Below are 10,416 nucleotides of genomic sequence, written 5' to 3' on the forward strand. Positions count from 1 at the left end.
AACTCTTCTAAAATTTAAGTTTATTTAAAAATTTGGCAGACTGGGTTTATTCAGTGAAGGGACAAACAGCTCTGCATACTTTCTTGGAGTCTGTGGGACTCCTTGTATTCTAAAATAATAAATATTCATTATAAAGTTCATAAATTTGAAAAGATGACATTTTTCAGCTACTTAATATCAGAGGGCAGGGATGAATAGAATATATTTAGAAAGATGCTGAAGACATCTCTAGTTCTAAGGACGGTTAAAAAGCCATCGGCGTTAGAGACAAAGTTGGCTCTGACAGTTGGAAGCCCAGGTTTGGCCATTAGACAGATCTGGGTTTAAACCTCATCTGCTGGCTGTGTGGCTCTGGGCAAGTACGCTCAACCTCTCAGGGCCCCGATTTCTCCATCAGCAAAATGGGAATGAAGGACCGGCTTTGCACTCAATACTTCTGTGAATATTAAATGGGATAAGCACATGAAACATCTTGCAAAAGTTCTAAAGCTCCTGGCCCCTGGTATATGCTCCACAAATGACCACCCTCCAGCCAGTCACTCCCAAGCCACGCCCCCATCCCCTTTGGATATGATCGAAGTCATCGGAGCTGCTTAAGCCTTCATGAGCACACAAATCATCCCAGAATCTCAATAAAATGCAGATTCTGATTCAGCAGTTTAGATGTAGACTCTGCCTCTCTCACGAGCTCCCAGGTGATGCTGATGTTGCTGGTCCAGGGACCCCACTGATAAGTAATGAGGACCTAGGCTGTGCCCCTAGCCCTGACCAAGACTCCTTGGTATCTCTGGGCAAGTGACCTTCCTTTGCTGAGGCTTACTCACCTGTCAGTAAGATAAAACAAAACAAACAAACAAAAAAATTACAAAAACAAAAACAAAAAATCTCTTTTCCAGGAGCAATGGATTTGCCACCCCACATGACACAACTGGTCTATCCTGAGTCACCTAGGCCTTAGAAGCCGGGAGAGGCTGCACATGCCTGCTTCCTCCATCAGTTTCTCAGGAGGTGCCCCCGCCTCCGGCCTCCTCGACTGTTTAAGGTGTGTAAAGATCATAGTGGAGACCTCCGAAAGGCTCGAGGGAAAACAAACAAAAAAAGCACCTAATTTTACAGATAAAGCTAAATGGAACAAATTGCATTCTTTCCATCTGAATTCCCTTCCTCGTGGCTCATTTTGACACACAGGAAATAAATTGCCATCAATCCCCCAAAACAGCTGCTTCCAGTCAGAACGAATGGATCATGATTTAATGAAGACAGCCATCTGTTACAGGGGAAAAATCCTAATTAAGCAATATATGAATCAGAACAGAATTAGCCATCAAGTCATTAGAGGTCTGTAACTACTGAAAGGAACTGGGAGTTGTCACCACGTGGAACAGCCTTCCTGTAAGCAGACACGGGATTGCAAAGAGAAGCCTGGCCCTCACATGGAATGCTCCAGCCCCAGCAGGAGGGGTCAGATTCTGGGGTGCTAATATAAATTTTTAAAAAAAATGTGTCCGGAGGAACACATATATATCCTGAGTAATGAACACCCTCTGGTTTATCTGACGTGTCAGTTTGTCAAATGCTTTCACACCAGGAGAGCCTTGCATTCTCTGCCACTTGGCCCTGCGGGGAGGACCGATGATTACAGCCACAGGGTGACTCACTCGAGAGCCCACAGCCAGAATGGAGCCAAGTAAAGCTCAGAATCCAAGTCACTGGCCTCCAAATCCTGCCGCGCAGGCTGTCTCCTCCTTAGGTGAATGTCTCCAAGGTGTTCGTGTCATTCTAAATTACTGAGGGACTCTAATTACCAGAGGCTCCTGGCTCTGCCTCTTTTCAGAAGTTGGAGAAAAGACCCTAATGCCCTAGAAAGCAGCTTGAAGTAGTTCTCCATACAACATCCGAGCTGGACAGAGGACCGGCTGGATAGGAGACCATGACCCTTTTTGCACAGCTATATCAGCCTCTGCACCTGACACATAGCAGGTTCTCAATAAATCACTGTTGAATGGGTAAAAGAATAAATGAATGACCTTGACAAGACCTTGCGTCACAGCATAGCCCTAGGACCCTAGTGAAATAGTCAGTTGCTGCTTTTGCCTATCATAAAAGGTCCTCGATATATTATGTGTTCATCAAAAGCCTTTAAGGAAAGAAGACAAGCGGTACCACCGGACGATGCCCTCCCCAACACACCGAGAAAGGAGCAGAAAGCCTTCTGTTCCATCCCTTGCCTGCCTGGGATCGTCCTATGTTACCAGCATTGCCAGATGTAATCGGTGGCTCAACCTTGTCTCAGCTTACATTTTCTTTGCTCCCAAAGGGGAGAAGACCGTTTTCTCAGTAGATCTTTCTAACTGTGTCCGTTATTTGGGGGAGAGAGAAGATTGTGTCTTTTATTCATTTAACTACAGAAAGTTCGACGTTTCTCTTATTAATGGGCATGAATTCTTTATATCATAAAGAGAGTAATTGTGCTGCGAATATTTTTTTCACCTGTTTTCTCCCTTCTCCACCCCACCCCCTATGTGCAGAAACTTTAAATTTTGCACGAGTCCCTTCTGCCCATTGTTTTCCCTTGGGCTTTTTTCTATCACTGCTCTACTTAGCCAGCCTGTTCTCCCCCAGATGTTTGATAAACATTCGTTTCCAGCTCTTCCGGTGTCGGTGTCGTATTGATTTTCTCACATTTACATGGTTTTTGTAATCCATCTGGAATGTGTTTTGATGTGTGGAGTGAGGAGGGCCTTCCTTCTTGGCTTCTTCTTCATTCTCCACGTGGCCCCAGAGACCTGGACAAATACACGTTAAGACTGGATGCTACTGGGCGTGGCTGTGAGCCTTAGTAGGTCTTAGTAAGGTCACTGTCATCGAGGTTTCCAGTCCAGGGCCATTTCCCCTGGAGGCCTCTGCTGTACTCCAGCCCAGCCTGAGTGCGGAGCTCCTCCTTTGGGCCCACAGCACCCCCTCTTCCCTCTCATATTCCTAACCACATGGGACAGCGGTCGGGTTCTGCACGGTCACTGGGAGCACTCAGCAAAGGAAGCTTGACTTCCCCTTGACGTGCTGTTGATCCTCCAGCTCCAGCACGGCCCCTCTCGGAGAAGGTCCTCAGCAAATGCATTTAATGAGTGCCCAGACTCATGAACAAGTGGCACCTGTGAAGCTCCTTTGGGTACCTGCCACGTGTGCTTAGTATCCTCATGACACCATCTCCTGAACACTCACGGTGGACTACGCGGGCAGTGATGGCTTTCCTTCCATTTACCCACCAGGAAACCGATGCTCAGAGACGTCAGGGACTTGACCGCAGTTCTCGGGGCTTGAGTTTATGATGATATTGCACGTCCTTACTGCGTTTACTTTTTATTTTTTTAAGACGAGGACATCAAGGCTCAAGGAGAGGCCCAAGGTCAATTATCAACATGCTCTTAGGCAGACTTGTGTTGTACAGGGAACCAGGATGCTTCAGGGACCTTCGAGGACCTCAAGACTTCATCTTTCTCCAGCTGGGCTTCTGGTGTGCAAGCCAGGGTCTTGTCCGTGACTGGTTCTCAGAAAATAATGATCGATCTGAGCTGATGTGAACTTGCTATAAAGTTTGATGACAACACCACTAGACATGTCTCTGGCACTTTCTACTTTTCTGAAACATGTTTGCCTTATGATTTTGGACCCATCATTTCTGTCATCCTTGAACGTGATGAAGTCCAAGTCTATTGATGACAAAGCACCCTGAGGGCTTATTTAAATCACTAGGATCCTCATCTGCATGTACAATAAGAGAGGAAATTACTGATGTCTTCTGTTTTTGATGGTTAATTTTTTGTGTCAACCTGATTTGGCCACGTGATGCCCAGACATTTGGTTAAACGTCATTCAGAGTGTGTCTCAGGCACTTTGTCTGGGTGAGAGTAACATCTGAACTGGTAAACTGAGTACGGCAGGTGGCCTTCCTCGTTGTGGGCGGGCCTCCTCCAGTGAGTCGAAGGCCTGAGTAGAAGAAGGAGGCTGAGTAAGAGGGACCTCCTCCTGCCATCTGTCTTTTCCTGCCTTTGCACTTGAACTGAATAATTGGCTCCTCTTGGGCCCTAGCCTGCCGCTTTTGTACTGAAACTACACATCCCATGGATTCTGTTTCTCTGGAGAACCCTGACTAACACATCTATATCAGGTGATGGTGTCTCTCCAGCATCCATCAAGGGGACACATGCTTCCCAGGTGACAACCAACTCTTTGTGCTCAGCGCTTGCTGTTTAAAAAGTGCTTCCACGGATATCTGGTTTAATTCCCACAGATATCCTGGGAAGGAGACTTGGTATTCTCTCAGTTATGCATGGGAATCTTGAGGCCCAGGCAGGCTGTGGTTTGTCCCTGGTCACCCAGTGTCCTAACTCCAGTCCCAGACCTCTTTTTGGTGCTCTCCTCTGGGGGTCGGGCCTTCCTGGGTGTGGTGGGGGCCTTGGCGAGCAGAGCCAACCGAGGCTCTTGCTTAGAAAGCTGTCCCAAGACATGAAGCCTAAGAGTGTAGTTTTGTGCTTCATTCAATAGACCTAGTTTAGCAGGACAAAAAGTCAGGAGGGGTGTGGACTAGATTCAGAGGTTTAAGATTTCTTGATGACAGCATAGCTCAGGATGCAGCTGAATTGGGTGGCTGAGAGACCGGAGTAAGATCATGCAGAGTGGTAGATAAGCCAATGATGGCAGCAAGAAGGGAAAAAAATAGGGGTGTTGGGGACACTAGCAGACGAGGCAGAGAGAGGGCACACGGGCGTAAAGACATTCACATTCTGTTAGGGACTGAGTGTGTGTGTCCTCCATCTTTCCCCCCATTCATACGTTGAAGCCCTAACCTCCAGGATGGATGTGTTTGGAGATGAGGCTTCTGAGGAAGGAAGTTAAATGGGGTCGTAAGAGTGAGGCTTTGATCCGAGAGGAATGGTGTCTTCACAAGAAGACACACCAAAGAGTGTTTTCTCCCACCCCGCTTTCCTCCTCAAGCACACAGAGGAAAGGCTGTGTGAGGACGCAGCAAAAGGGCAGCCACCTGCAGAGCAGGGAGAGAGCCCTCGCCACGGGCGACTCTGCCGGCACCTTGGCCTGGGACTTCCCGTCTCCAGAACTGTGAGAATATACATTTCTGTTGTTTAAACCACCCGAACTGACGAATACACATGCCTGTTTTTAAAACAGAAAGACACATGCAGGCTGACTCAGCCCATGGGCCACTAGTTTGCAATCTGTGAGTCAGCAGCAGTGGAGGTGTGGAGTCCAGGGACCAAAACTGTCCATGAATAAAGGGGAACTTTCTAGGGCTTTGGGAGACAATAGCAGGCAGGAAAGGCACCGGGACCCTAGAGTATGATTCTTAAAGGAATGAGTTTGTATATGAAGTTGGAGAAATAATTGTCTAGACGGGGCAGTGGGAGTGAGGACACTCGGCCTATCTTTTCAGTCCACATTTTTAGACTTTCACGATTTAAGGATAAATACCTAAACAATTTCTAATACTGCCCTGTATGTTTTTAAAATGTACACACATAGTACCATACTGCATCTACCTTTTGGCAAGTTTTGAAAACACACACACACACACACACACAACACACAACCACTGACAGGCCCAGGTGGTTTTATAGGTGAATGCTTCCAATAGCCAATGTACGTGACAATGAGGGACTCCCGAGTTTATACGCGACTTACGGGCTGGTGTCATCACTGTGCCATTAGGACCTCATGCATACTCCGTCTCCTCTGACGTTGGAAGAGTCCCCGGTTACTGCAAAAGCAAGACTCAAACCTGGTTCCAGAACAATTGCATTAGGTCACTAGCATTCCCAACTTGGAGACACAACCGATGCCATTTCCTTTCCCAAGAAGAGCCTTTCTGCTGTCTCTACCTGGTGAACTTGCGTGGTAAGGACGATGTCCCCCTCCCCAGAGAGCTCCCCGTCATCTCCACCCTGCCTAGTGAGAAGAACTGAGCCTTCCTGAATGAAGGCTATGAGGAGTGAAAAATAGAGACTATTTTTTTTTTTGAGACTTTTTTTTCCTGAGACCTTGGCATTACGAGGGCAGGAGGGTTCCAAAAGGGCCACGCCAGCACTATTTTTGGGAAGCAGCTAAGCCCCTGCCTCCGAGCAAGATCAGGGCCAGCCAAGCGTCTGGCTCTCTATGTCCTCCTGCCTTCAGACACTTTGCTGGAGCAGAGTTGCCACAGCAGGACGCCTGTCAGGTAAGGTGACTGACATTCTCCCTTCCTGATTACCTCCTCCAGGCTTTTCTTAACTGGAGCCAAAGACAGGTACTGACACCAGCTTCGTGACACCCTGTCAGACTCGCTGACAAAGTGTGGGACAGGCAGGTCCTAGTGAAATAATGGTATTTTTAGACCCCAGCTTGTGGAAACCTTTTTTTTTTTTTTAAATCCTAGTTGTGTTTCTGATAACCTCTGTTCACTCCGAAGGACTTAAATATATCTATCTCTGTAGAAAAATAGGATTTCAGAGCCCAGAGGGAGCTGGAAGGTCATGTTCTTCCAGCCTTCCACTCTTCAGGTGTGAAAGGGCTCACTTTCCAGGTAAGAGAGGTCCCCCATGCCAGCCTCGCCCCTCCCGCCTCCCCAGTCTGATTTCCACATGGTCAAGTACAGGTAAGCTTTCAACATACAAATCTGACCTTGTCGCACCCCTGCTTAAACTCCTTCAAAAGTTCCTTGCTGTCACGGCGATGTGGCGGGACCTCCACTGTTGGTCGCGAGGCCCTTCATGACCTGGGCGCCGCAGGAGCCTCTTCTCTGCAAATGCCCTTACCGCGGTTCTCCACGCAGGAAACGCATCTCCGAGCCTCCCTGCGCTCGCTCTGGCGGGTCCTCCTGCGGGGAACTTCATGGCTGCCCGCGTCCACCCGCCCCTCCAGGCTAGGCGTGACGGCCACCATTCCCGGACGTGCTTCCCGAGTCCACCCTCTGGGATGAAGCCCAAGTTCCTTCTCTTTGCGCCTGCGTCATCCTACACGGTCCCTACGCAGCGCTGGTATTTGACATGTCTGTTCGTGTTTATCTTCCACTTCTCGACTCTGAGCCTCCTAAGGGCAAGGGCTTGGTTATTTACTCTAATATTCCTTGAGCTAGTGTCATAGCTGATACTCAGAAAAAGTCTTTTCAATCAACGAAGTGAATAAATGAATAAATGAACGAGTAAAGCCCCTCGTCCAAGGTTTTATACACGTGAGCACAGACCAGGATTTCCACGCCAGTGTGAGCTTCACCACCTTTAATGCCTGACTCAAAAATGTTAATGCTCCATTGATAAAGGTATGTCATTGAATGGGGTTGTACTTATGTCTTCAGAATGCAGAAATGGCTTTTTAGTCTTAACTGGTCTCTCTTACTGCCCGGCTATGCCTGGAGTACAGCTGTGGGGGAGTGGGCAGTTTCAAGTGAGACAGTTAAGTAAGGCATTATCTAAAGCCACATGCCTGGTAGCATAAGCCACTCAGCATATTTAAAGCTTTATTATATACAGAAATCTCATTATCTTTATGAGCTACAGAGAAGAGGGCCCTCTGTCGGTCGTGCCTGGAATCGCATAGGGCCACTCGTTTTCTCATTCATCCACCTACGGACATCCAACCACGGAGCATCAAGTGCCCAGCACTCTAGCGAGACTGAAGACAAATAGTGACAAGACACAGCCTTCCACAGTTGGTGTTGACGATCTGGTAGAGAAAGCAAACACTTCAACAATTTCTTACAAGAACGATGAGTGCTTTTCTAAGTGGAAATTCGGGGCGCTACACGAGCAGGTGTACCGGGGACCTCACTTGAGCTGTGTGGTGCTAGGAGGAAGGAATAAAGCCTATGTACTTCGCTTAATATTCACGGAGTGGCTGTTACATGCCACACATTGTAATCGTTCTGGGGAAACAAAGAGAGGGAGCATCTCTCATGCAGTTCAGAGCCTAATGGGGGAAGGAGGGCAGGAAATCCCAAAGCAAAGATGAAAGAAACAAGGACAACCGAATAACAGCTAATGGGCATTTTACATAATTGCTACAATCATTATAATGCTGTAATATAATACTGTAATATTTTAATCGAGAATCCTATGCTGTAGATATGGATCTACCTGATGTAGCTATTATTCCCTTTGAAGTACGAGGAAATGGAGTTTTCTGTCTGACTCTGCAGCACCTGCTCCTCCGCTATGTTATCCAGTCTCTCCAACCTGCTTAAGTACAAAATAGAAGTACTTCCTGGTGCACAATCTCCACCAAAATCCAGTGTGACAGGTAGTCTCGTGACTCCCTTTCTACAGATGAGAGACCCAAGACAGATGGGCTAGAACAATTGGTTTAGAAGGAGAGCTTTGCAATCAGACACCGCTCACCAGGCGTGTGACCTCTTGGCCAGTGACCTTCTCTCCGTTTCTCCATCATCTTACCCTATAAGATATTCTTGAAGAATCAAGATAATATACTTTCCGACCTTGACACATTAAGCAATCAATATATATTATCTAGAATAGAATTATCATCAGTATTACTAGCTCTTGGGAGGAAACATTTTTTCTCCACTCCTTGTGTTTCCACATGGAGGGACCTCCGCTAAGGTGACACCATCAGTCTCTCCCCTTACTCATTCAGGCTTCCTCAAGAAAGGCGGTCGACATTTATCGGAGTGGGGAGCCTGGGAAAAAACTCTCAGTATTCTCGGGACCTTCAAGGTCCCCCTTGAGAGCCAGTTGCTTGGTAGGCACAGCTGTGTAATTCAGAGGTAAAATTTTAGGGACCCGCCCAACTGAGCCCCTTGCTTCAACCTCGCTTTTCTCAGGTAAAATTTGGATCTCCCTTGCCTGTCTCCGGTGTCTTTCCCCTGAAATTTGTGCTACACTTGGGCGGGAAAGAAAAGAGTATTATTTATCAACCCCTCCAAACCTCAACATTAGCCCGAAGTGAAATCCAACCCTCTTTCTGCTGTCTCGCACTCCGCTTTTGCTGCCTCTGAAAATGCGAGGTCTTTTGGAGTAGCAAAATGAGAAAAACTGGTTTTTGCCTGAAGATCTACAGAAGCCTGGACTTGGACTTAGAATCAGCCTAGAGTTTGAGAGACTAGATAGGCCTGGGAGGTAGCCAGCCTGAGGCCATCAGTCCTTAGGTGATGGGAACAGGGAATGGGAAGGGGCCCTGAGTCACCTGGTCTAGGATGGAGCTGGACTCTGATTGCCAGGTGGGTCCTTTTCCCCAGAAGTGCTGCCTCCTAGCTCCTGACTGTGCTGCAGACTTTCTCAGACTTAAATTGGGAAATGATTTGCCCAAGTGTCAGGTATTCAATCAAGAGAATCAGGTCATTAATGATGAGGGATGCTGGTGATGAGAATGAATAAGGCGGGGAAAGGCAGGTGCTGAGGTCACCAGGGGCCAGCCCAGGTTCCTGTGTGCAGGTCAGCCTTGCCTGCTGTGAACAAAAGGACACAGGGTCTTCATTGCTATGCTGGCCATGTTCTTCCTGGTCCCTTACAGTAAAATCCCTTTATAGGAAGTTAAATGGATTTCTTGCTGATCTGAGGCTCTCTGCCCAGGCCTGCCATGTGCCTGACACCAGTCTCGGGGAGTATGAGGACAGCGTGGCTGTTCTCCTGACAGCAGAGCCCTCCTGAGGCTGAGCCCTACTTACCCCTCCAGCTGTACACCTGCCCCATCTGCTCCTACCCTGATTCCCATCACCTGGTTATTTAATCAAACGTGAATTTAAGTAATGCTATGAAAGGATTTTGCAGATGTAATTGATGTTAGGGACTTTAAGGTAGATTATCTTGGATTATCTGTGTGGTCCCAATTTAATCGCGTGAGCCCTTAAACTTCTTTGGCTGGAGACACAGAAATAGTATGGAAGGGGAAGTTAGAGAGGCTCCAAGTATGAGAAAGATTTAGCATGCTATCGCTCATTCTGAGATGTAGGGGACCACATGCAAAGCCCAGGGAAGACTCTAAAAGCTAAGGGAGGCCCCCCAGTTGATGGTCAGGAAATGGGACCTCAGTCCTGCAACCACAAGGAACCAAATGAGGCCAAGACATGAATAAGTGCAGAAGCTAGTTCTTCCCCGTGAGACTCCACAGGAATGCAGCCCTGCTGATCCTTGATTTTACCTGAGTGTTGGACTTCTGACCTACTGAGACTGTGAGGTAATCAGTGTGTGTTGTTTTAACCACTAAGTTTGTGGCGATTTGTTATGAGAACAATGGAAGGCTGATGGAGGGAGGGCCTATGTCTTTCTCATTGTTACACGCCCGTCACCCTACCTGGCGCCTGATGCACATTAGGTGCTTGCTACATGTTTGACAAATGACTGGATTATGAAGCAAAGCTCAGGTGACAAAATCTAGCTCTGCTCATCCTCAAAGAGAAAACATTTTGATTCT

This window comes from Pteropus medius, unplaced genomic scaffold, assembly GCF_902729225.1.
Source record: "Pteropus medius unplaced genomic scaffold, Ma_sr-lr_union100, whole genome shotgun sequence".
Lineage (NCBI taxonomy): Eukaryota > Metazoa > Chordata > Mammalia > Chiroptera > Pteropodidae > Pteropus > Pteropus medius.